The sequence below is a fragment of the Myotis nattereri genome, assembly GCF_964212035.1.
Source record: "Myotis nattereri genome assembly, chromosome: 3".
Lineage (NCBI taxonomy): Eukaryota > Metazoa > Chordata > Mammalia > Chiroptera > Vespertilionidae > Myotis > Myotis nattereri.
In genome coordinates, this window is record NC_138077.1 from 21,877,775 (window position 1) to 21,904,702 (window position 26,928).

Consider the following 26,928-nt stretch of genomic DNA (forward strand, 5'->3'; position numbering starts at 1 on the left):
CTTGACCGGAATCGAACCTGGGACCTTCCAGTCCGCAGGCCGACGCTCTATCCACTGAGCCAAACCGGTCTCGGCCACTTTCTGGTCTTTAATGGACCCATTCAAACCGGGTCTCACCCTTGCCAGGCCATGGAATCTGTTCTTGTCAAGGTCTTGACTTCCATATACAGGTTAGTTCTCTCACCTCATCTTTCTTGACCTACCAGTAGCTTCGACACAGTGGTCTCCTAATTGACTTCCCTATTTGTACCCATGTTCTCTTTTAGTCTGTTCTCAACACAGAAGCCACAGTGATTCTTTGAAGACCAAAATCAGCTCATTTCATTCCTTTGCTCAATAAATTCAGAATAAAATCCAAAATCCATACCATGTCCTAAAATCCTCCCTGAACTGACTTCTCAGGAACTCTGGAAACTTCTGTTACTGTCTCCTTCCCAGCTATTCTCCCAACAGACCTGAGAGTACTTCCACTCAGGACATTTCTGCAGGGAGTTCACTCTACCTGGAAGGCTCTCTCCACCATTATTATCTGCCCCTTTCTTCTATCCCTCTTTCCACACTCACCATTAGAATGGTACCCCTCAAAGGCAGGGAGGCTGGTCTCTTCAGTGACTGCTGTAATCGCACTGCTTTAGGACTGTGCTGGACACATAGTGGGCCCTTATCCAATATTTGTTGAATGACTGGAAAAGTGCCATTCTTTGTCTTGAAATAATATTTTCTAATATATAACCCCTATTCAAATTTACCCAATTGTCTCAGTACTGTTTTCATGGCTTAAATTTTTTTTTAATCCAAGATCTAATCAAGGATCGCCCATTATTGCCGGAGTCCATTCATTGTCTTCACTAGCTGAGTTTAGACAGAGACCCCCCAAAAGCTAGTAGCCCTTGAAAGTCCTAGCAAAGGTCAGGGCTGTGCACCACCCAGTTAATCTAGAAACCACTCAGTTAATTTAGGTAATAATAGTTGAAGCATCCCCACCTTAGTTCCCTTAATTCCTTAGATACTTATGTAGATTGTTGTTGATTATTGTTAATAAGATACTCCCGGAAATCTATTGATGAGCTAATCAGATACTTTGTCTATTCCTGGAAATTGTCTGCTGATCTGTGTGTCATTGAAACCTCCTTACCCTAAGGGCTACTCCAGATCAATAAAAGATTGGAGCGGCCTGAGCATGGAGGAAGTCCTTCGGGACTTGCCGCCTGGTCCCCCAATATTGCAAAATTATCTCGTGTCTTTTTCTCTCATTTGTTGTGCGGCTCCTCTTTCAGATACCGAACCCTACTCCACACAGAACGTGGAGGGAGTCTTACTCGACACATTATCTTGATTTTAAAGTTTGCCTAGTTTTTAATGCATCTATCACTACACTATCTCATGTCCATAATTTCCAAAAGAAGAGTAAAATATCCTCTCAGAAGATCAAATAAATGAGAAAATTTGTGGCAGGGTAGTGAGAAGCTAGGAAAATTACTGGGCAAGTGGAATGGGGAAACTGAGACAAGAAAATTAAACAAGGCCAAACAATTTGGGCAGTTTGCTGCCAGCTTGTGAATCATAAGCCCTTATCTTCCCCAACCAAGGACACTTGAGAGCAAGTGGTTTATACCTCTCCTCCATAGCCAGAGAATACATAGCTTAAATCACTCTGGTCTGGGAAAATAGAGAACAAAGACCCAATTAATGCCATTTGTGCCAGCTACATCCAAGGACAGATAAAGTCTGGGGGACAAATAACAGAAACCTCCAAAGTGGTATCACTTAAGGGGGTAATGCTAGGATGAATAGCTGCTAGGGAAGGAGGTGGGAGGGGGCTAAAGGGGGGAGTTTATCTCACTCACTGAAGAAGGAAGTCATCAGTCTTGGGACTTGCCAAGATAAAATAGCCAGACCTCATAAATTCTGAGGAAAGCAGCAACAATGTAAAAGGGGAACCTTGAAGCCTATAGGGGGGGGGGGGGGAGTATAAAACTTTTGCTCTCCCACCAGGTGGAACACTCAGATTAGCAGAGTTGCCCTCTTGTGCTTTATGCCAAGTGTATTCTTAATCAATCTGCTTGCTTTGTCTCCCTAATAAATTCTCTTGCTTTGCTTCAACACTGTTGCCTGTCACTTGTCTGAATTCTTTCTCATAAGATGGTAAAAGCCAAGAAGGGGAGAACCCCTTCTGACTTGGGCAGTTCTCTGGTAACAAACCCATCAGTTCTACTTTTATTTTTCTCTTAGAGGTGCCCTCTCAAAGGTCTCCATCCAAACAAGTTGTGTCTCATGGAGTAGCTCTAGAGCGTCCCCTGCACTTCCCTTTGCCACCATCGGAGACTTTCCTCGCCCTCTCTCCTAGGTTGGATTCCTTGTGGCCCGGATCCCAGGTTTCCCTCTGTCCTGATTGAATCCCTTGTTTTGGTAGAAAACTTCCTCCAGTAGCTTCTTGTGGAAGAGGGTGCATTAAAGGTAAGTTTTCTGATAATTTGCATCTTTGAAAAGACCTTTATTCTACTCTCAAACTCTACTGAGAGTTAAGCTGGATTTAGAATTCCAGGTGTAAAATAATTTGCCCTTGATATTTTGAAGGCATTGTTTTGTTGACTTCTAGTTTGCAATGTGGTTTATGTAGACCTCCCATTTGTTCTGATCACTTGGTCTGTGTGTATAACTGTGTCTCCCGCCTCCACAAGGCTTTTAGGATTGTTTCTTTATCCCTCGTATTCTGAAATTGTACAATAATATGCCTTGTAAACTCATTTCTTTCAGTTTGGGCAAACGTTCTTTTATTATTTATTCAATAATTTTCCCCCTTTGAGTTATTCTCATTTCTCTTCCTGAGGCTTCTATTACTGTACTGTTGGGGAGCCTGGATTTATCTCCTAATATTCCTATCATTTTTTTTTCCTTTTGTTTTTTGTTTTATTTTATGAGAAGTCTTAAAAATTATCTTCTAACCTTTCTTTTGAAATAGTTTCTATTCTACTTATTATACTTTTAGTTTCCAAAGCCCTTTCTTTTTCTGATTGCTTCTTAGAAAAAAATAGTTTTAATAACACCTTATTCTAGACCAGTGATGGCGAACCTATGACCCGCGTGTCAGAGGTAACATGAGAACTCATTTTTTTGGTTGATTTTCCTTTGTTAAGTGACATTTAAATATATAAAATAAATATCAAAAATATAGATCTTTGTTTTACCATGGTTGCAAATATCAAAAAATTTCTATATGTGACATGGCACCAGAGTTAAGTTAGAGTTTTTCAAAATGCTGACACGCTGAGCTCAAAAGGTTCGCCATCACTGTTCTAGGGTATGTGTCCACTCGTTTTTCTTCTTTTTCAGAGGGTACTAGTGAGTTTCTTAGAAATTTTCTTCTGTTGTCTATCTGCATTGTCTCTTTCTCTTCTAAGATTTCTTTTTTCCTTTTTGTTTGGACTGTGTATCTTATGTTGGAGTCTTTCCTAAAATATCTGCTGACCCTTGGCTGTCTGTATTTAAGAGTGAGTATTGAAAAATCTGATTTTGGTGGGAAGGGTGAATTCTAATGACGGGTGAGTGTTACTGGAGGATTAAGAAGCTGGGGTGAGCAGACTTCTAGTGGACTTGCCTAATGTGAGCACTCAGAGGATCCGCCACTTTCTGGCTTTAGAAGGAGCAAATCAACCAGGTCAGACAGCTTTCTGGGAAATGCGTGGGCAAAAAGGCTGGGAGGCCTGGCGGACTGTTTTGCAGTATGAATGAAAAAAGGGGCCCGGGGTTCTATGTAGAGTAACCTCACAGGGTGCTCTGATCATAAATTCCCAACTGGGCAGGTTGTGGTGAGGAGTTAGGCCCCAAGACTATAACTTTTAAGTAAAAGGTTTATCCTTGCCTTAAGCTAGCTCTGTCTGTTGTTTTCGTGTAACCTCTAAGCACAGACCCGATGGATTCGCAGCCAGGCTCTGCCACTTACTAGTTTTGTGGCCTTGGCTAAATGGTTTAATCTTTCTGCGTCTCGGTTTCCCCACCTATAAAGTAGGAATTAGGATAGTGCCCAGGTGATACGGCTGTTGCACCAGACTATGCGAGTGTCTCAGGGCTTCCTTCCCCAACTAGCAAATAATGCAGGTTTCCGAAAACACTCTCCCTTCCCTCCTCAGGGATGACTGAAGAGGCAGTCTCCCATGGGCATCGTCTAGAGCAGGGGTGGGCACACTTTTTGACTCGAGGGCCACAATGGGTTCTTAAACTGGACCGGAGGGCCGGAACAAAAGCATGGATGGAGTGTTTGTGTGAACTAATACATGTTAACACTGCTGCTGGTGAAGGAGCGGAGGGGAGAGCAAGAGAACCCTCCGCTCTTTCGGCTCCGCGGGCCGGATAGAACAGCCGAACGGGCTGGATCCGGCCCGCGGGCCGTAGTTTGCCCACGGCTGATCTCGGTTGACACATCTAGGAAAAAAACAAAAGAGCACAATATCTTGTTAAATTTTATAATCCAGTCCCCACTTTGCTTCTCCCACCGCCATGTAATTTTCCCTAAATTTCCTCCTTAATTTCAACTGCATTAAAGAAGCTACAAAATGTATTCGCGGGAGCATTTGAGATCTTGCTGGCTGGCATATGTCATCAGTTTGGCTCAAATAAACTCATAAAAATTCTCTACAGGTTTGAGTGTTTCTTACATTGACCAGTAGGTTTCTCCCATTTGTATTCTATTTTCAGTCCACCCACGGCCCCTGCCTTTCTAGGCCCAGAGGCGGGGAGTGTGGGAATTAGGGGCTGGGGTGGGGTGTTATTTTGATCTCTGAGTCACCACTCCACTCCCTTCTCCCCCTGATCCTGGTGTGGAATAGGCTTGCTTCTCACTTGTGCCCCTCCGTTGATCTTGGGTTTAGCTTTTTCCTAGGTTAGTCACACTCAGCCACTGGTTGCCAGCTTCCTAAAAATGTGATCTATTTGTTCTCTTCCACTTTTTATTTCCTTGTGGATTTATAACTTTCACTTTCCTTTTCTTTTTTTTTTGGCTGCAAAAATTTTATTGTTTCATTTGGTCCAATGCATGGGAGAGGGCTTCAGGGTAGTGAACAGAATGGCTAATAGTTTCAGAAAGAGGCTCAGGTAAAAGCCAGACACCACGGGATGCAGAGGGGCCCCTCAAAGGCCTCTGGGGTCCACAGGCTCCTGGTCATGCTTGAGGGCGGGCCTTTTGAAGAGGTACTTGCCCAGCCCAGTCTGGGGGCTGGCCAGCCTGCAGAGGTGAGTCAGGTGTCGCCCATCTTCTTGATGAGTTTCACCTCCTCGCCCTGGAAGTGATTCTCCAGGAAGTCACAGAGCTGAGGGTCTGGGGGAAGAACCCAGGGCCTGTAGCTCCCAAAGGGCCTGGGTCAGGCTCCTCTCCAAGGCCAGGGCGGCTCCCATGGGCCCTGAGTTTTGCCCACTCATCTTGGGAGGCTTCAGCATATCCTGGAGGGAATGCAGCCAACACGCGGGTTTTGCAACTTTAAGAGACGCTCAGCACCATGTGCTTCTTCTCTGCCAACTTGTGGAAGAAATGGCCCACGTCCTCGAGAGCCACATCGCCCCGGTGGAAGTAGAAGCCCAGAGAGAGGTAGGTGCAGGAGGCCTGCAGATGCGGGCTGGCCAGGCGGTTGGCCGCAGCCCCCATCTCGGTGGAATAATTCTGACGATTTGGGGAGCTCATGGTTGTTCGTCTATGAGTTAAGAAAAAACAACGGTGTTGACTGGTCTCAGGTGGTTCTGAAAGTGATGACTGGCTAAGAAGCAGGAGAGTGGCCGGAGGCTGGAAGAAGGGGCGGGGCGTCCCTGGGTCTGTTCGGACCAAACACTGTTGGAGCTGGAGACAGTTCTGGGACAGCCAAGGGCTCGGGCCCCATTTTCTGTCTTTTGAGGGGCATCTGGAAGAGTTCAATTCTCCATCTTTTTGATAACTAATAATTTTGTTACCATACTAAAGGGGTTCGTTTGCCTGTGTGCATCAAATCCCAATAAAATTCTAGAAGTTTGCAGCAAAGAAATCAGGGGTTTATTAGTTCAGGAAATAGTGCCAAGTTTGGAGACTCAGGTAAGCTAGTGCTCTAAAACCTGGCTCCCCGGTGGCTTGCACGGGGACAGATTATATACAGGAAACATTATTAATCATGGTGATTAAGAGGGTGGGGGCCAGGGTAGGGAGTCGTTGATTATTGTGTAGCTCCTGATGTCAGTCATGGCATCATTCTGTCTGGTTTTATAAGGTTGCGGCCAGTAGGGTCTTTCCACTTCCATGCACCTGGGGCTGAAACACAACTTAAGTCAAGATGTTATCTTTAGTTTGAGGGAAACTCTGTGTCAGGTAAAAAGGCCTGAGGCTTTGTTCTTTATTCTATTCTATTCTATTCTATTCTATTCTATTATTGCTAATCCTCACCTAAGGATATTTTCCCATTGATTTTATTTTTTCGAGAGAGTGGGGGGGGGGGGCGGGGGGAAGACACACAGAGAGAAAACCCTGGTGTAAGAGAGACCCATCGATTGGATGGGTTGCTGCCACACTCACCCCGACCAGGGCTGGGGCTCGAGCCTGCAACCCAGGTACATGCCCTTGCCAGAACTGAACCCCGGGCCCTTCCCTTCAGTCCACAGGCCGATACTCTATCCACTGAGCCAAGCTGGCTAGGGCCTGAGGCTTTGTTCTTAAGACTGTTTGATGCTGACCAGAATCTGATGTGCTGGGGACTTAATGATTAAGGAAGGGAGTGTACAGACAGAAAGGAGAGTCAGGGTAAGGAAATGGAGTTTCTGGGCAGATACTGTTCTTTATTATTAAACTTTTTAGATCATTACAGCACGGTTTTCTGACCACATGTATAATTAAATCTGCCCATACTTTATTTTATTGTGGGAATAAATGCTCCATCGCTTAAAAGAACTTAATATGTATTAGTGCCATCTAGTGGACAATGTGAATTTAGCACCATAGGCTTTAAAACTGACGGGGCACCTTCTGAAATGAGCGAGAAAGCATCCGGTGCTCAATCCTCGGTGTCTCTATTCAAATCTCACTAGATAGAAGTGTCTCTTCTCTTATATGGAAAGCACATACACACTCATTTCAGAACCGATTTTATTTCATCGTTACGGCTATCTTAAAGTCTTACTGTTAAACTTTAAATTATTATTATTTTTTGCTAATATCCTTATTGGAGATGAAAAAAATTGATGTTACCTTTTATTTATAACAGTCTTTTTATTCAATGAGGATTCGATTATGTTTTTTCTCCCATGGGATGTTTCACAAGTCCACAGCTGGCTTTTCCAAAGAATTAATTGAGAAGGAAATGGCAGAGATGATTAGACTGCTGCACCTGCTAAAACAGTAGAGGCCAGGCTCGGAGGTACCCTGGGCAGCGAATTATGCTGCTCTGTGGTTATTAAGACTTCATGCTACACCGGTGAATTGAAAAGACATACATGTCCAGTCTTGCAATCGTACCCTCAATAATTTACTTAAAAAAAAAACAAAACCCACAAACGGATCTGAAAATTTCAGGCAGAAATTTAAAATTACTTGTCTCTTTTCATAACTCCAAAAGGATTTTGTATCTGTAACTGCAGAACCTGCTATAGATATTCCTAAGCTTCAATTCTGCCAACTCCTGAGAATTCTCATGGCATCAAAATACATGAATCACCAGTGCTTGAACCAAGTGCAAAGCAATTAAGCTTTTAACTAGATCAACTGTGAGCTGAAATCTGCTACATAATTGAAATGCCATCTAGTGGCCAAGTGCCATTTTTAGTCCTCAATCAAAACAGCTTTGCCCTGGTTGGTTTGGCTCAGTGGATAGAGTGGCGGCCTGCGGACTGAAGGGTCCCAGGTTCAAGGGTCCCGGGTTCGATTCTGGTCTAAGGGCACATGCCTGGGTTGCGGGCTCAGTCCCCAGTAGGGGGCATGCAGAAGGCAACCGATCCACGATTATCTCTCATCATTGATGCTTCTCTCTTTCTCTCCCTCTTCTTACTCTCTGAAATCAGTAGCAATATATTAAAACACACACACAACAAACAGCTTTGGTGCCTTCTAGAATTTTTCTTAGGTTGATTTATCAAATAGTTTTGAATCAGGCTATTATTGCTGCTTTTGCTCTTGCAGTGAGATGGCATTGGAATATTTCCTTATCATAAAAAAAATGTTGAACAGCTTGAAATGTTCCAGCTCTTATTCTAGGCCCATCTGTTCATACAGCTTTGAAACAAACAGTTGTTGCTTGGTTTGGTTACTAAGTCATTAAATAACACCAGTAGCTGTAATTTATTACTTTGTAGTTGAAAAATAAAAAGAAGTATATATGTAATGTCAGGTAACTAACATTCTAAATATTGATGGCCAGAAGATTGAAAGAATCGACTTTCAGTCTCAGAAACCTGAAGAGCTGTGAGGGAGACATATCCTTTGTCCATGAATGAATGTCATGAACAAACAAAAGAGTGTGATAGCAATATTATTGGCGATAGGAACAGCAGCTAACATGTATTGAGTGCCTACATGCCAGACACTGTTCTGAGTACTCACTTGTAATCAGGCTTTTAATCTTCACGTCAGCCTGAAGATGTAGCACTATTGCTATACCTATTTCATAGACAAAAGAAGGCCCAGAGTGGTTACACTGCATGCGCACTAACCGAGAGGCTGAGAAGGGAGCAGAATATTCGGAGTGCCCTTTGGTCTCTTCGCTGGTTTAGATTTTGGTTAGCACTGCTTTGATGGAGGATCCTTGGAGGACCATGGGCGTCCCTTTGATAGAAGCAGGGCACAGTCAGCACTGGATCATTCTGGCCTGGGTTTGGCAATGTTTGTGAAAGGATGAAGCTCAGAGAACAGGGCTTGCTTTGGGTCCCTCACCCGATCAACTTTGATTACACCGGGAGAAACTGTGTAATTTTTAATGGTGAAGAGGGAGGAAGAACAAAAATTAGGAAAAATAAAATTGTTATATCAGTGTTTTAATCATATTCCCATTATATACTTATGTACCCAATTTATCTCTACTTAATGGGACATAAATATAAAATAATCTAACTTTTTCTTATCCTGGCTGTGAAGTTGTGATTTATAACAGGAAATATAGATTTGGTCTTCCATTCAGGCTTATTTTCCAGGGAAAGAAAGGACAGATCAAAGAAGTTCTGAAGGAAATTGGGACAATCAGTGTTTTCCACCCAATAGGAAGAGAAAGTAGATAACACTACGTTTCTAGGAAGCTGTGTGTGGGGGGAAATAGTGGGGAGGTTTGGGAAGGAGAAACGAACATACACACGGAAGCACATACTCACACACTCTACACCCAAGACAGGAGAGAAAGGAAAATTCAGGAGGAGGAAGGGAGAGAAGTGGTCAAATAAATGCACCCTGATTTTCTCCTCATACCTTCACAGTGTTATTTGTAAGCTCCTCCGCTCTTCTCCAGGTAGTAGGTAGTGGATTGATTTGCGTGTAACCAAACTAGCTGTGGATATGCAGTAAATAGGTCATCATGAAGTATTTTTCTTCTTGTTCGTCACAAATCTGGTTCTATTCTTTCACTTTGGGCGTGTGACCATTTAAATCCGTAAAGACAAGTGAGCTTAATACCTCACACAGTGCTTTGTTGCTTTCAGTGAGCCTCACACAGTGTTTTTGAGGTGGATGACAATGGGTTTACTATCCTCCATGTACAGATAAGGAAACTGGGACTCAGAGAGATTAAGTGGCTTGCCAAAATTCACATGACTACTGGCACAGAACTAGAACACCAAAGCATTTCATTACATTCATTGACACACACACACACACACACACACCCCACATTTTTCCAAGCATGGAGTATGAATATGTGTGCATGCACAAATGCCAATGCCAATTGAATGTTAGGTAAGGTAGCCTGATATAAAAGGGAAAATTATACTAATTGCAATTTTATCATCTGATTTTTACTTTCTCAGAGATCTTACTCTTCAGAGATCTTCAAAAGAAAGTCAGATAACCAAATCAGCTAAATAGAATAGATACTTTAGGTGTTTTACAGCCCCGAAGGAAAAATCTAGGTAATCTTTCAAGGTTTACTCTAGTCTAATTTTATTTTAAAAATGTAAAATTCTAATTCTTTAAAAAATTTTGTATTTGTGAAATAACATACTTCTTTAGCAGCTTTGCAAGTTTATCATGCCTGGTACAATTTATCCAGAAGGAGGCAGCATTTTACTATTAAATTGATGCTTCTGCAAAGATTCTAACAAGTTTTTTTCCCCCCCTTTAAAGATGTAGATTACCTAATCACACACATCCAAAAACACTTCAGGGAAAAGATTCTTGGATGTCACTAGAGCTTTGCATATTGACACAGTATGTAAAAAGCCAAATTCTGCTCAGATTAATCACATTTAAAATTACAAATAGCGTATATGGTGCCCAAATTCATTGGCAGGAACCAATTTTGCAGTCAAGATACTGATTAAAATAGAGTTACACAGAAGATGGAGTGGAAGAAAGGGAAAAGTAATGATTCAATCATTGATAACTTGTAGAAAGAAAATATTTGGTCAATAAGAGATCAACTTTAGAGAAAAAAAATCTTTAAGTTACTCAAAAATAAGGGTAATGAGTTTTAATCATCTGCCTAATGTCATGAATGGAACTTGCTTCTTCTTTCCCGGTTTTCATAGAATCACAGGATCTTTTAGAAGGGACCTTGAAATGTTATGTGACACATCTCAGTGAAGTGAGGTCAGAACTCATTTTATCCATCTAGGGAAGTGAGAGTCCACCTGCTTTCCAAAAATCACCTCGTTAACCTAACAAAAGACCCCTTTATTACTCTCCTGACTTAGGAAATGCCCAGGGTTTAAGGAGCTCTGTGCCCGGAATGGAAGACCAAATATATATTTCCTGTTATAAATCACAGCATCACGGCAAGGATTAAGAAAAAGTTAGATTGTTTTATATTTATGCCCCATTAAGTAGAGATACATTGGGAACGTGATTAAAACACTGATATAATAATTTTATTTTTCCTAATTCCTGTTCCTCCTCCACCCTTCACCATTAAGGCTTATTTCTCAGGGAAAGAAAGGACAGCATCAAAGAAGTTCTGAAGGAAATTGTGACAATCAGTGCTTTCTCTCTAGGAAGAGAAAGTAGATGACAGTAAGTTTCTAGGACGCTGTGTGTGTGTTGGGGATGGGGGCGAGGTGGGGAGGAGGGACAGACATATACATCCGAGCACACACTCACACACTCTACACCCAAAACAGGAGGGAAGGGAAAGGTCAGGAGAGGGGGGAAGGGAAGAAGTCAAATAAGTGGACTTGGATTTTCTCCTCATACTTTCATGGCCAAAGGAGAGAGGGAGTTAAAAAAAAATTTTTTTTTAAGGGTGGATATTCCCAGAGCAAGAAGGTTTGTGTCTAGTTTCTCTAGATACAGACTAAGAACATTTCAAGACATCTAAGGGAATCACAGTATGTAATATGGAGCCACCCGGCAACAAAATTGAAATGGCTGAAAGTAGCATCTAAGCATAGAGAGAGTCAGATATAGAGTCCCAAGGATCCCTTGGCTTCCGTGTGGTGTGGAAGGATCCAGGAGGTCTTCTATACCCTAATGCAGGAACTGAAGCCAGATGCCTGCTACGGCTGTGGTAGCAATAGGTGGGAGGAATCCAAATGAAGGCCTCTCTGAGGGCTGCTGGAAGCCGTAATGGATATAGACTTAGAGGATTTGCAGGGCCAGCCTGGGCTAAGCTGGGACCAGTTAAGAGAGGGAAAGACCCCCGAGACCCCCAGCTTTGCCAAAAGGAATGACCACGACTTTCATCAGAAGATATGACCAGGTAGTGCAGGGGGCATCTCTGAGGAAGCCAGCCCTGGGGTCAACTTTGCCCTTCAGCCGTCCCCTTGGAACAAGAGAGGAGAGACAAGTCTTAGAGGAAGTCTGAACTTTGAACTCACTGTGTATTTATCTGGAAGGGAATCTTTAACCCAAAGTAATGGATCGATTCTTAACTGGCACATTTGTATCTTCCCTTATTCCACTTAACCTAACCCCCTCAAAGAGCACAAATGGGGGTGTTACCCATTGGGGTTACTGGTTGGGACCTCCATTTTTTTCTCGACGCAGAAAAGATTTTAAGGTCAATGAAAATGAAAGTAAAGCAAACTGGGGTTTATTGAAGATACATTCCAAATGAGGAGCAGGCCAGGTGAGAGAAAGCCTGGCCCTCAACTCCTGGGTTTAAAAGAAGGATTGTCTGCCTGGCTGGGGTGCTCCGTGGTTGAACGTCGATCTATGAACCAGGAGGTCATGGTTCGATTCCCGGTCCGACGGGGCATATGCTCAGTTGTGGGCTCAGTCCCCAGTGTGGGGTGTGTAGGAGGCAGCCGATCAATGATTCTCTGTCGTCATTGATGTTTCTATCTCTCTCTCCCTCTCCCTTTGTCTCTGAAATCAATAAATATATATTTAAAAAAATAAGAAAAGAAAAGAACAAAAGGAATTTTCTGGATGGACACTTTCATTTTCATTCAGAGATGATGGACAGAAACTATATTTCTTCTGGGCATGCCCTTACCCGTAGCAGGCCTTTGACCCCACGAAGGTAGGGTCAAAACCAAAATGCAAATTTTATTATAGATAGTCCAGGGCCCTAGTAAGGTCACATTGGCATTGAGATAATGTCAATTTCCTCTGAACGTGTGCCAAGAACTGGCTGGCTCCAAGCATGCCTGCTGGCAGTCTGCTGTCCCCCCATAGAGAGGCGGTCTGAAGGCAGTGTTGGTCTGATCCCTGCTCAGGACCCCAGGGCAGGCCCCACCCCAGCCACTCCTGTCTAACTTCCTCCCTAACAGGGTGGATTGGTCAGCACGGGGTACCATAACAAAATACCATCGACTGAGTGGCCCACACAATACACATTTATTTTCTCATAATTTTGGAGAAGTTTAAGGTTCTGGAAGTTTAAGGTTTGGTGCCAGTAGATTTGGTACACTTTCTTGACAGAAGGTGTCTTGAGAAATTCAGGAGGGTGTTGTATCACAGAGCAAGGCTACCTGAGAATTCTCTCTAATTCCGATTTCCCCCCAAATTCCAGTCTTCCTTGGCTTGATTCTCATGGCAAAAAAAGAGAGAGCTCTGGTGTCACTCCCTCTTTAATAAGGACACTAATCTCTTTCTGGGGGCCCCACCCTCACGGCCTCATCTGAATTTGCCAAAGGTCCCTTCTCTAAAATGCCATCACATTGAGGGCTAGGGCTTTCCCATATGAATTTTGTGGGGGAAACAATTCAATCTGCTGCATGGGGCTTGTGAGGAAGCTTATATCATTTATGGAAAAACACAGTACCACTATCTTTTGGCATGTATAAATTAAAGTGTGCCATTAAAAACCGATTGTATGACAAATATTTTCAGTTCCCCACCTCCTCGCCCATAGGAACAGTGTGTGTATGAGTAGAGAAATAGACTGAGGGTGGAGGGACGGAAAGAGAAGGAATGAAAAGGGTCGAGGAGGGAGAAAAGGAGAAAATTAGAAGGAGGTGAAGGAGAGAAGGAGTGAGCTGGAGATGGAGAGAGAGTGGGAAGAAGGGAGAAAGAGAGGAGGAGAAGAGGGACTAAACTCACGGGAGCACTGGAGCAGGGGAGTTTGCCAGAAAGACTGGAATTTGGGGGGAAATCGGAATTACAGAGGATTCTCAGGTAGCCTTGCTCTGTGATACGACACCCTCCTGAATTTCTCCAGACACCTTCTGTCAAGAAACACATTCCTATTCCTCCCATTTACAGTTGAGTTTCTGTTTTTCATTCTGATAGTTTGCTGTGTTGGGATCTTTGGGGGCCTTGGGGTCACACACTTTTCAAATAGTGGTGACCCAGGCTACAGTTTAACAGGCCCCCCTTATTGCGAAGTCTGTCTTGTATCTGATCCCCCCCTGTTTTGGCCCATTGGAGAGCAGCCTGTCCCTGGTATGCCTAACAGCCATTGTAAAGGACAGTCTGATAGGAGAGCACTCGGGGTTTTTTCTCTCCAAGCTGGAATAAACTTATTTTCTTTGTTCTCCTAGGTTTTCCTTCCGAATCACTGAATCATCTTTAGTATTCCTTGAATTTGCCATGTGCTAATTAGCCTGGAGTGGGATTAGCAAATACCACAAAACAGTGCTTGGCTCATGTATTCTGAGTCATGCTCCGTCTCTTTCAACAACTTTACATTTCTTTTTTTCTGACTATTTGCTTAATGAAATAAAAGGCCATATTTTAGTTGTAATGGTCCCAGTGATTTCAACTATTTGCTGCGTTATTCCGACTCCTTCAGACTTTGTGACAAGATTGGCTAGAGGACACTGTATGATTTTTAAAAAAAATCTATTTTCAGTGTAAAACTCTTAGTGAATATTTAGAAGTTTGATTTATTACAAAGTTTAGAGTGTGTGTTTATTTAAAATGAGAGAACTCTAATTCTATCATAAATGTCCATTTTGGTTGACTACTTGCCTAATGAGGCATAATATACAAAAATGCTGAACATTCCATTCAACCCTGTGGGACAAACTGGGAATTCTGCAGGATTGAATTTCAGCATTAAAAAAAATGAGAAAATTCCATACAATTAAGAGGATATTGGAAAAAGGAAATGGTAAGTTTGTAATATTCTGGGGAAAAAAATTAAGAAGGATTTTCTTCCTGTGTGAGAAAGTAGGGGAAAGTTTCAGAATTTATAAAGTATATAGATTGCCTTTATGTCTCCGAGTAGATTTTTGTGGTCTACTTTAAGGCTTGAAAATAGTGTTTGCAAAACTGAATGGGTTAGATATACTGAGGCTATCTTTCACAGTTAAAGGTTATCTGGAGATAAGCACTGTGATGTTTGAGAATATTATCAAATACTTCAGTACTCATTCAGTACTCATGATCCCAAGCACAAAGTAATATAAGTAGTTTTTAAGGCTTCCTGGAAGCTATGTGGAAATTTTTTGGGCAAGGTCAAAGGTATTTTGAAATATCACGTACATTATTTTGTCTTTGACCAAAAGAATAGAAAAGTAAAATCATGCTTAATTAAATAAAAAAGTAGCAAATTTGAAAAATCAAATATGCTTAACATCTGGACTATTTAAGAATGTTGTTCGAAAAGAGTGACTCTATTGTATCTGTGTAACATCACCCATGTTCTTTTTGGTAAATAAAAATGGAAATCACTAGTTGAAGACAATAGCAGAATTCACGTTTTCATGATCCCATATCTCAAAATCAAAATATCAATGCACTGTTCCAAGAATTTGTCAGTTTCCATATGATTTATTCTTGTTAATAAGGGCAAATACATTACAGTTTTGTATCAAACCTGTGTCCTAAAAGATTTAAAATAAACCAGTCTGAATGACAAACAGGTATGATACAAAAAAAAATCACTAATGAAAATAAGGCAGGATTCCAAGTGTATCAGATGTCCACGTTGGTGTGTGTTACATATTAAAATAATGGATTTGTGATATCAGAAACCTTGACTTGATTTAAGGTTTTGGTATCTTAATGACCCACCCAGCCCCTTTCTTCATTATTCCTTGACTATTCCAAAGCCTCTACTTCTCTACTTCTGCCAACCCTTGGTATGCTCATGTCCTATCACCTGCATTTTTTCCCCTTTGGTCACAACCTTTTTGCCTTCAATGCCCCCATTCTCAACCCCTCTGAGATGGTTCTTTTTCCCATGGCTCCCCTGGCACTCTTCCACGTAGACTGTGGCAGGCTCGCTCCAGCCTTTGTCTCCCTCTGCTCATTTGGGGGCCTGGAATCTTGTCTGGGCCAGACTTGGTCCTTATATGACCTCACTAATATGTGGAATCTAATGAAAAAAATAAACTGACCAACACAATCCCCAGAAGCATGGATACATGGCACAGACTGGTGCCCAAGTGGCAGGGGTTGGGGATGACTGGATAAGGAGGGTGAAGGGATCAGCTAAAGAACATATATGTATACCCTGTGGACAGGAACAATAGTTTGGTGAAGGCCAAGAGACAGGGAGGGAGAGATGGGGGTGTGGAGGTGGGCAAAAGATGGGAAAAGGGGGATGCCTGCAATTATGTCAGCATTAACAATTTTTAATTGAAAATAAGAGAGAATGTGTTTTTAGAAAGGTGAACAGCTCTGATGTCCTTTTCTATAACACCACCCTCCCTCTTCTTCCAGTCTGTTGGCCCACAATTTTCTTTGCTTCAGCTGCATGTTTGGGAAAGAGCTTAGGAAAGGCACACCGTACATGTGACCACCTTGCTCAGAAGTGACCCTCATCACTTCTGCTCACAGTCGATTGTCCAGTAGAATGGAAAGGGAGGCAGGAAAATGTAGAGATACAGAGAAATCTATGAGCATCAATTGTTTCTTTGTTTCTTTGACATTTACCTTGTAATTGTCTTGAGAATTAAATATGTTCACATCTGTAAAATATTTAGCTCAATGGTTGGTAGCTCAATCATTATTTGGTATTCCAGGTCAATGAAAGTTAGTTGTTTTGCTCATTGTAAGTTGATGCATTTGCATTTTCCTTTACATTTAAATATTTCTGTGAGTTTGGTTAATGCAAGCGAAAGTCAGAGAGGTGGCTTCAGACTCAGAGTGCCGATAAGACAACCTTTCTGGGTCAGCAAATGCAATGACTGCCTAGAAGCACCACCTTTGGAGTCACATCATGGGGGCAGTCAACTGTGAGGTGAAATTGCTCAGTCACAACTGCTGCCTTTCCTGGAACTGTACCAGCTTCTAGAATATATTTTTTCCTTCTGGTCTTAGCTGGGCTTGAAATATACAGAGCCAGGGGTGGAGCTACCTACCCATATGGATCTTTGGTCCTCCTTGGTGATCTCTGGCCAGCTCCTTTCCCTGTCCCCACAGCAGTTTCTGAGCTTTTTGTAGATGCCTGCTACGGAGTTTCCCCTGGTGTAGCCTGGAGTGGCATTTGTCTGGAGGTCTTGCTACTCAGTTGGTAACCACTAATATTCCAGCCAGCTTACTCTCTAATACCAACCCTCAATATGTTGCTTTTTCTAAAATTACATATCATCATCCTTCTGCCACTTGCCTCTCAGAGCACAGCATGTCCACCCCTAGGAGAGGAATGGCATGTCTGCCTCAGAGTCAATTTTACTGGCAACAAATAAAAATTATTAATTTTATTTTGGAACAAGCATAAATATGTTAGAGGTAGAGTGTAAACTCCTCTTAAATTTTAAATCTAGAACTACAAGAAAATTTCTCCTATAAATTGGGTGGATCCCTTGCTTCATTTCTACTTTCGTTTCCGTTGCCATTTTGGATATACTGGGGGAGAGTTCAAGGACCACCACTTCTCTCTCCTGCCCATTGGATTAACTTGGACTTGTTCTCACTGAGTCTCTTTCATCTTCTGATAGGCCATTCCTGAGGTCCTTTGGCTGGTGGAGATGCCTCTTTTTCATTCTCAGAGCCATGCATGGTTCTCCTATGGCCATTCTTCATATTTTATTATATATTAAGTTATTTAATACTTATAGCACTTAGTAAGGGCAAGGCAGTCTTCTAAGTGATGAATATATATTTGATTTCAAAGAAGAGGGGAAAGGAGAGAGAGATAGGAACATCAATGATGAGAATCATTGATTGGCTGCCTCCTGCACAACCGTCCCCCCCCTCGCCCCCCCCCCCACCCCCCACCACCAACACCACTGGAGATCGAGCTCACAACCTGGGCATGTGTTCTGACCAGAAATCAAACTGTGACCTCCTGGTTCATAGGTTGATGCTCAACCACTGAGGCACAGAAGTTCAATAATGTTTTCAAAGTCACACAGCCAATCAATATAAGCCATAAACCAGAGTCAGGATTTGAACTTGGATATCTCATTTCTAAGTCCATACTCTTAGTCACTATGTTATGCTGCCTCTTACATTAATTGCTGGTTAATTTTTCTGTAGACTATATGGGCCTGGAGGACAGAGTTTTATTTAAAGCTTAGAGTGAGACCAGCACACAATAACAGTGTAGCAGATATTGGGGAACCCTCTCCACAGAGAGGTGAAGGTCACGAGGGCTGTGTACCAGGGCCAGGTGATGCTGTGCTTAGTCACCCCATCCGCTTCTTTATGTACACAGCCGGCAACCTCTAATTGCTAAAGGGATTTTAAAGTTATTTCATCCTGTGCTTAGTGGAACAAGTTGTGCAACTTTTGTATATAATATCTTTAGATGTTTTCCTAGAATATTTTAACAATTCTTTGTGAATGCCTGAATGGAAATTCTAGGAGTTCAATTTCCTCCGACACCCTGTTGTTGGACTTTAGGAAATACGGTTTAGTTGTGCCTGTTCAAGATTTGTGGAAGTTTACAAACCTTTGTGCCAAGATCTGAGATTTCAGTCGGTACTACCTGTCTTGGAGTTTTGATGTCAAGGGCAGACTAACAAAAACAAACAAGCAAACAACCACCACCCCCTAAAAAAAAAAAACAAAAAACACCCAACATTTTCGAAGCTTTGATAGTAGAAACGAATGCCATTACCTGCCGTGTCAGCACTTTCCCTTGGAATCTTTCCTCAGTCACAGTTCAGGAAGGTGGTTTGGGATCACAATTTTATATTCCCTGTGAGCTGACACATTTTGAAAACATACTCATCATAAGTGATGACTGGTTAGAAATAAATCTGCCGAGTGTCAGCTTGATGTAGGAGTAATCACCAGAGCTTAAGAAAGCAAAACCATGTTTTTCTTAGAAATCATTTTCTTCACTAATATCAAGCTGGGGATCTTCCGTATCTTGCTTATAATCAAAGGGAGGGCTTTCATTACAGCAAATTTTGACTCTCTCGTGGTTCTAATTTTTCCTGGTTGACCCTGACTTATTATATACACATTCGCGCGCGCACTCCCGCCCCCCCCACACACTTTGTTTGAAAGATTTTGAGAAAATGTGGTCTCCCTGCTGTCAGTCCCCATGTCAATGTTTATTGACTCTAATACAGTAAACATGATATGTAATTTTTATTGTTACTTTGAGGCAGGGTAGTAAGAAGGTAGAAAAATTCCTTGGCAAGAAGAATGGGGAAACGGAGACAGGTAGCTAAACAAGGCCGAGCAATTTACAGCCAGATAATAAATCACAAGGTCTTATCTTCTCTAATCAAGGACACTTAGAGGAGCAAATGGTTTGCACATTCCAGACCCTGCTGTGGGCAGACCTGCCTCCCTTCCAGTCCTCTCTGGTGACATTCTTTGAAGTGAAACTGACCAGAGAATGACCCCGACCCCTCTACACTCATTCTGATGAATTAGAATATTAAATAACACAGCTGGAAAGCTGGTGAATATTTTATTGAGATCCTTCCAGGAGACCTTCCCTAAAATGCCAGCCTTTAGAAAACAGATATAAAACTCTTAAGACAAAGGACCAAGGGTGTGCTCTCTCTCGAGCTTGCCCCTGCATTCCCCCTGTTCTTTCCTTAGGCATGTATATCTTTGCTATTTTTCTCCTTAGCTCAAAGGATTCCCATGAGACTTGCAACCAGGGGAGCAGTAGGCAGCAGCAGCTTGTCCTGGGCTAACCCCCTGAACCTCTCTCCGAGAGCCCTTCTTTTTCTTCTGTAACTTGTTTTCTGAGTCCATGTAGCCCAGGTGGCTCACTTCTTCTGCCTCTGTGACTTTCTCTCTAAAGGACCAAGGCATCCTCACCTAGGCTCACCTCTCCTTCACGTTTCCAGAGCCAAGGCAGCTCCACCTAGCCTCACTCCTGTTGCTAGAATCTTGCCTCTTTCACCATTTGTTTCACTATCCCCAGCGTTAATAAATGTTACTTTCAAAATCCCCTAGACTTGTGTTGTGAAATCTTTCCTGCACAAAGTCAAGAACCCACACATTGCAGATTGTGCCAGGTCAGACCTATCTCAGTCCCATTCCCCTTCCAGTGACAACCTAACTTGCATATAATTTTCCATTTCAAAAACTAAAAATAGTTACACATGTCTTTCCATAATCAGATAGTTAGAATCATGTCAAAATTATTCTCTCCCTCTGTTTCCCTCCTACCTTGACCCCTCCCTCTTTTCTCCTACCTCCAACGTTGAAAACAAACTATTGATGTTTTTGTAGTCAGAGAATACCTTGAGGGCAGTCTAGTAAATTTTGCTAACACACTAAGAGGTGTGAATCAGTCCAGCAAGGCCAAAGGGATCATATGGCTGAATTCAGACCCTGAAGCAGTTATTTGGATATAAGTGACTTCACCACTCGCTGTTTATGATTTATTAAAGACTGTAGACTGCAAAGATTATTAAATAGCAAGAATTTAGGGTAGTATATTTGAATTACTTGTTGAGTATTACCTGTGGTAGATAGACATGGTGTGAAAACATAACTGACCCAGCCAAAGATCAGTGCTTCATATATTCACAATGAGAATGTATGTATTTATTTATTTACTTATTGCCTTTCTTATTCCAGAAAGGATTTAAGATTATTTATCAAAATATACTTGACACAAAGAGATAAATAGAAAGCCAGGGGATGAGGGGACTGGGCCCTAACTGAGGGTAGAAAAGAGTCAGGTGAAGCTAGCAGTGGCCTTTGAGTACGAAGAAACTCTATGATTATAATTCCCCTAGTACTTTGGGCAGCTAGAATTAAACAATTTACTTCTTAATTAGGCCTCTGTTCAGATGTTAACTGCTCTTCCTGCTCAACTGCTTTTGTTTTCACTAATGTAGTCATAAGTTGCTGATATGAGGTCTCTTTATCCAGCAGGAGGAGATAGCTTCAGGGCCACTCAGAATGTTTTGCAGGAGGAAAGAATGTCCTCAAGGTAGCTGCGAGTGGCTGACCCCCAGGGTCTGATGGGAAAAAGCATCATCTGTGACTAAAGAAACACAGACTTCTCTCTCAGTTCCCTGGAACGCTCCCTCTCTTAGTTTCCTGGAGGTAAGAAATGTCCAAACCTGTAGAGAATTTTTATGAGCTTAATTGAGCCAAACTGATGACAATTGCTAGGAAACAAAATCTCAATGGATTGAGAAAATGCTCCGGAAAGGGCAGATTTACCACATAAGGGGGGGTTATATGAAATCCACTGGTGATAGGGAGGAGGGAGAGAGCAAAGCAGGAAAATCTCTGGGACTGGATAAAAAGTAAAATGAATAGACACTTCTTTTACATGGGTGGGCATAGGATAGTTAACAGTTAACGTGCTAAAAATAAAACAATGAGGGTTTCTGAGGTCCCAAGCTCTGGCGCAGTGATTGTGTCCTGAGGTGTCTGGAAAAAGGGGAGTTACTCTGACAGTCCAAGGGTATGTTATCATAGATGCAAAAAGGCAATAGACAGGCTCAGTGAAGGTAGAGATTGACCTTTGTCAGGAAAGATAACTAACCTACACCATGACTATTCACCACGACTTGCTTTTAGTTAGAAAGTTTTAATTTTAGACCATCCTATGTGGTTACTTTCGGTCTCTGAGTTTGTAAGCATTCAGGCCTCCCCTGAGCTTGTCAGGTTTAGTATGTGCTGCCCCGAGCGCCCCCCCACCCCACCTTTTTTAATCCACACTTTCTAGCTGCATCAAATGACTATCTCTGGTTGATAGTGCGGATTGGCTGTTAACTGGTTAAAAATGCAGATTAAATATTAACCCATTAATAGTGCAGATTTTGTAATCAAAGAAAACACGATACTTTCAAGAGAAACATCAAAAGTCATGTCCATCGCTAGCTACACATTTCCCCCATCGTTCAGGTAATTTGTGGATACCATCCCAATAGAACTTTTCTTGTTTTGAGGCAGACCTTTCAGAGACACAATTTTCCACTTCTTCGTACATTTTGAAGTGCTGCTCAGAAAGTGCCGTCGATCAGAACAAGTAGTAATCTGAAGGAGCAAGGTCTGGTGAATACAGCGGGTGGGTTAATACTTTCCAGGCAAGATCTTTTAACGTGTCTTTAACTGGTTTTAAAGGGTGTGATGATGCATCATCATGAAGCAAAATTACTTTGCTGTGTCTTCTGGCCCATTCTGGTCATTTTACGATCAAAGCGTGGTTCAAATTGATTATTTGTTGTCGGTAGCAATCAGTATTAACAGTTTCACCTGGTTTTAGAAGCTCATAATACACCACATCTTCCTGATCCCACCAAATGCAGAGCATTGTCTTCTTTCTGAAGCGATTTGGCCTTGCAGTTGATGTTGATGGCTGACCTGGATCAACTCATGATTTTGTGCATTTGGGATTCTCAAAATAAATCCACTTTTCATCGCCAGTCACAATTTGATGCAAAAAAGACTTTCTTTCGTGCCGTTGAAGCAACATTTTACTGATGACTTTTCGGTTTTCCATTTGTCTTTCGTTCAGTTGATGTGGCACCCATTTTCCTTCCATTAAAATCTTTTCCATTGCTTGTAAATGATCGAAAATTGTTTGCTGAGCAACGTTTAATCTTCCTGCAAGTTGTTTTTGAGTTTGACCCTCATCTTCATCCAATAATGCTTGCAATTGTTGGTCTTCAAACTTTTTCGGTTGACCTGGACGTTCTTTGTCTTTCACATCGAAATGATCACTTTTAAAGCGTTTAAACCAGCGTTCACAAGGATCTTGAGATGGAGCATGTTCACCATAAGCTTCCCAAAGTATACGATAACTTTTTCTTCAAAATAAAGTAATGAATTAAAACTTCCTGCAAATGCTCTTTTTTTTTTGTTCACGAAATTCCAACACTTTTATTTTTATTTTTTTAATTAAATCTTTATTGTTCAGATTATTACAGTTGTTCCTCTCCCCCCCCCCCCATAACTCCCCTCCTCCCAGTTCCCACCCCACCCTCCACCCTCACTCCCCACCCACTGTCCTCATTCATAGGTGCACGATTTTTGTCCAGTCTCTTCCCCCATCCCCCATACCCCTTTCCCCCCCAAGAATAGTCAGTCCATTCCCTTTCTATGTCCCTGATTCTATTATAATCACCAGTTCATTCTGTTCATCAGATTATTTATTCACTTGATTTTTAGATTCACTTGTTGATAGATGTGTATTTGTTGTTCATAATTTGTATCTTTACCTTTTTCTTCTTCTTCCTCTTCTTAAAGAATACCTTTCAGCATTTCATATAATACTGGCTTGGTGGTGATGAACTCCTTTAGCTTTTTCTTATCTGTGAAGCTCTTTATCTGACCTTCAATTCTGAATGATAGCTTTGCTGGATAAAGTAATCTTGGTTGTAGGTTCTTGGTATTCATCACTTTGAATATTTCTTGCCACTCCCTTCTGGCCTGCAAAGTTTCTGTTGAGAAATCAGCTGACAGTCGTATGGGTATTCCCTTGTAGGTAACTGAGTTTCTTTCTCTTGCTGCTTTTAAGATTCTCTCTTTGTCTTTTGCTCTTGGCATTTTTTTTCTATTTTTTTATTTTTATTTATTTATTTATTTATTTTTATTGCTTAAAGTATTACAAAGGGTATTACATATGTGTCATTTTTTCCCCCCGCCCTTGACAATCCCCTGGTCTCCCCTACCCCCCAGTGTCTTATGTCCATTGGTTATGCTTATGTGCACTTGGCATTTTAATTATGATGTGTCTTGGTGTGGTCCTCTTTGGATTCCTTTTGTTTGGGGTTCTCTGTGCTTCCTGGACTTATAAGTCTGTTTCTTTCACCAGGTAGGGGAAGTTTTCTGTCATTATTTCTTCAAATAGGTTTTCAATATCTTTCTCTCTCTTTTCTTCTGGCACCCCCATAATTTGGATGTTGGTACGCTTGAAGCTGTCCCAGAGGCTCCTTACACTATCTTTGTATTTTTGGATTCTTTTTTCTTTTTTTTTCCTTTTGTTTTTTCTTTTTTCCCCAGCCATCAGCAGAAGCTCCATCTCGGTCGGTGGGATTCTTTTTTCATTTTGCTTTTCCGGTTGGGTGTTTTTTGCTTCTTTGTATTTCAAATCTTTGACTTGATTCTTGCAATCCTCTGGTCTGCTGTTGGGAGTCTGTATAATATTCTTTATTTCAGTCAGTGTATGCTTAATTTCTAGTTGGTCCTTTATCACAACATCGAGGGTCTCACTAGATTTCTTGAGGATCTCACTACATTTATCGGCGGTTTCTAGAAAGTTCTTGAAAAACCTTAAAAGTGTGGTTTTGAACTCTATATCCAGTAGTTTGCTTTCCTCCATTTCTGTCATTTGTGTCCTGTTTCTTTGTCTCGGCATTTTTTATGCTTCGCTGTGTCGATAGAGTGGCTTTCTGTGCTAAGTGTCCTATAGGGCCTGGTGGCTCAGCCTCCCCAATTACCTGAGGTAGACACTCTTGGTGCACCCCCTTGTGGACTTTGCGCACAGTCTTGTTGTAGTTAAGCCTTGATTGTTGTAGGTAACACTGGGAGGATTTGACCTCAGGCCAATTGGCTGTGAGAATCAGCTGTGTCTACAGTGGGAGAACTTCTGTGCTGGAGACACCCTTCTGGGGCAAGACTTGCTTCAGTGGGGCTTTGGTGCTCACTGAGTCTGCCCCTGAGTGTGTTCCTTATGGATCTGTGGAGTTATAATTGGATGGTCCCACTCTGACCTCTGGGTACACTGGCTCTTGGATCTGAGGAGGTGCTAATCTAGCCTCTGTCTGAGGCTACCCTGCAGAAGCCAGCTGTAAAGCAGTGCAAGTTGCCCTGGGGCCTTGGGCAGCTGCAGTTTGTTAAGTAATTTTCAGATTACAAAGGGCCAGGCCTTTCATATGCAAAAGCCTCCGTGCATGGCTTGGGTGGGGTGGAGCCCCAGGGGATCAACTGGGTGGGCAGAGTGAGCAGTATGGCTGCTCTCAGTCCTGTCCTCAGAGGCCCCGGCAATCGCTGTGTGTGCCTCTGAGAGAAAGCTGCCCTCGAGTTCCGACTGATGCTAGACAGTCCCGCTTCTCCCGTATGAGTCTGTGTCCCCAGAGACTCACCCGGAACTGGAGCTCAGAGCCTGAGACACCCTCCCGATTGAAAAAGACAATCGTGACCTCAGCCACCAGCCCTCTCTGCATGCACCTCTGAACCTTTGTATTTTACTTCCGTACCGCACCTCCTCTGAGTCTCGGTATGCTTTTCTCTTTCCTTCTAGTTGTAGAATTTCCACTCAGCCAGCCTTCCTGTGGTTCTGGATGATGTCCATTCCGTCCTTTAGTTGTATTTTTGAAGTGGTTGTGCGAAGCAGCAATCTCCGGTGTTTACCTATGCCGCCTTCTTGGTTTCTCCCTTCGACACTTTTAAGCGTAAAAATATCTATGATGTTAACACCTTCAGCAAATTTGACATATGAAGTTTTGAAGCTTGTCAATACAACAAAATAGCATGCATATCAAATCGCATATATATCAACATATGTGTAACTCCATCTGTTGAAAAAAATCCGCATTATTAACCGGTACACCTAGTACTGTGTCCCACTTCCTGGCTTCAGGACTGTGCTATTGGGAGGGAAAAGAGAGGAAAAAAAGGAGGGATAAAAAATATGAGTAAGGTCTATTTTAAGTTTGAAGGAAATGAAACAATGTACACAGTCTATTTTTTTATACACCAACAAAAAGTGAGACTTTCTATGGGTCTTTTAAAGATTAAAAGATTTTTTTAAAAAGACTAAATGATTAAATATGTTTTTAAGTTTTACACTTATTTTCTTCTGGGGACTAATGTAATGCTGGATAATTAGACTCAGGTTTCTTATTTATATTCTTATTTGGGGCAAGAAGAAAAGTCTCTTTTAAAATATAACCTTCCCTTTTTAAATATGCCCATAAGGACTGGAAAATATTGGGAATTAACAATTATTGGTGAAGAGACTAGATTGTAAAGCTATTATAATTTAAAATAAAGGTCAGCATTGCTTCCTTTAATCACTTCATGCAATTTCACCCCAAAGGCATTTATTTTTGTCTTTATCTGTTAAAATACATTGTAAACCTTATTAATTTAATCCAGATGAAGTCAAACAGTAATTTTTTATTCCATTTTGCTGTTCTATTAAGGTAATTACTACCAAGTGATCAGTGATTGAATCTGAAAAATGCATTTAATTATTATTAATTGAATAACCACTGAGTTAATTAAATTGTTCCAGGATATTAGACTGGAAATTAATTAATTATAATATATCTATCTACCTTCAAGAAATTATATTCTGAGGGACATAACAGAGGAGGAATAATACTTTTCACTTAGATAAAAAGATAATAAATGCTCATTAAAATAAATATTTTCTTAATATTTGAGAGCTCGGATGGCTTGGGGGAGATAAATAATAATTTTCAGTCGTGCCAATTTTTACTATGGCAAACATCTCAAATTAATTAGCAAAGTTGTAAAATCCAGTGTCTTCTCTGAGAATTTTAATATCTAGCCAATACATGTGTTTATATAGTCACATTTATTTATTTATTTATTTATTCATTCATTAACTTTTGTATGTAAAAGCTAGTAACGGTCAGATTAAATTAAGGTAAGTACCCTAAAGTCAAAGGGCTTAAAAATGGCTACAAGCCCATTCCTTTATTTTTCTTTTAAAACTCAAGAAGCCAAGCAATTTTCTCAAATAATAACAGAGCATAAAGTACAGGTTTTCTGTCTCTGGCTTAGCCTTGCATTGTTCCATGATTCTGGCTCAGGGTTCTTGTTAACCATAAACGTGGAAGAATTGCAGGGCCTTAATGCAGGCCATGACTCTGGAATGACTGTCTCATAAATCCACAGATTAAAAAAGAAGTGAGATGTTTTGCACTTGGAAATGCAATGAGAGGGTTTGAAGCGGTTTGGCAAGTAGGTTAAGTGCCTCTAGAGAACAGAGAGTCCAGGAAGCTAAAATTACTCACTGAAAAGGAAAGATGACCAAAAACCCAACAATATGCTTAGTGTTTCATCATGACCTTCAGAATACATTTCACTTTTCTTAAATGAAT